The following is a 1,423-nucleotide window of genomic DNA, read 5'->3' as shown; positions in this document are numbered from 1 at the left end:
CCTGGGGACTCATAGATAAGGTGTTTTGGCTTGAGCCGGGGTTTTTTGTTTGGTTGGTTGGTTCATTGGTTTGGTTTGGTTATTTGTTGGTTGGTTTGTTTTTCACTAAATTAAACTTTCTAATCAGAGGAAAGAGGCTTTTTGAAACTTGTACTTGGAAGCACAGGGTTCTGCAATGTATGTGTAGAGTGAAAAATTATAAAGACCATTTTGTGAATTATATGCAGGCTTTTTCTTTGCCCTTAGACCTGAGCAAAAAGAGTGCAGGTTCCAGAAAGCAGAACTGGATGTAAGATTTCAGGCCTTCACTGCCCCAGGATACATTCAGGGAGGAGCAACATTCCTCAAGCCTCAGGGTGGGGAAGGCCCAAAGCAAGAAGACACATTCCTGACCACAGAGAAAGATGCAAGTCATCTGGGTGGTTCCAAGAACTAGCTAACTTTCCACTGTTCTTGGTTACCCCACCCCCCACCCCCCTCGTGAAAATTCCTCCCTTTCCCCACCGCCTGCTATAAAAAAGCCCCTCAGCTTGCTGGCCTTTTGTCAAAATTCTGTTTCTGCGTGGATGAGCAGTTTTGACTTTGGCTAGCCAACTCTCCCCATTAAACCTCTGCTGATTGCATCCAGGTACGGTGCCTTGTGATTTTGGGGTGGCCGTGATTACCTGAGGCTTGAGTAAGGGTCTCCCAAGTTTGGAGGTCTTCATAGGGACCTAAAGAAGAAACATTTAGATACCAGATTTTCTGCCACCGGACACTGTCTCAAGGCACCAAAGGTCCAGAGAGCCTGTAACTGAGCAAGGACAGTGATGTGGAATGGAGGCCACCATATTAAATCCTCACATTACCAGAAAGCCACCTGTTGTTTTACTGTGTTCTGCAGATGAAGACATGGAGGCTCAGAGGGGTCAGGTGGCATGACCAAAGTCACAAAGATGGAAAGAGGAGAAAGCCAGGGGAGTGGTTGGGTGTTGGTGACATCACATTTTCTTCCAATAAAACATCCTGTCCTTCCTGGGTGACACTAGAAAACACAACTTTACATGGTTCCTAGGAGCCTGGAGCAGAGTTGAAGGGTCTCAGTGGACTCACATGGTATTCTTTCTCTTCTTCAGGGCTCAGGGAAGGTGTGCTGGCAGGTCTTGTGGATGCAAATTCCACCAATAGCAGGAGAGGAAGCACAAACAGGTCCTGACTTGTTCTGTAAAGGCAGGGGGGTGTACATCCCCACTACATTCCAGCATGCATTGATGCTACCCTGAATCCCTCTGCTGTTACTTGGGATGCCCATTGTCCTGGTCCTGGAGTCTGGCTCCTGGTTGTTGGCCACTAGATATAGCTTCTTTCTGCTCTTATTACTGTGACTCCTTACTAGACAGCCCTTGAAGAAGTTTGTGGCCATGTGTTTATACACAGACCTAAC

Source organism: Arvicanthis niloticus, chromosome 9 (genome assembly GCF_011762505.2).
Source record: "Arvicanthis niloticus isolate mArvNil1 chromosome 9, mArvNil1.pat.X, whole genome shotgun sequence".
In the NCBI taxonomy this organism is placed as follows: Eukaryota; Metazoa; Chordata; class Mammalia; order Rodentia; family Muridae; genus Arvicanthis; species Arvicanthis niloticus.
Note: the sequence above shows the minus strand (reverse complement) of the source record.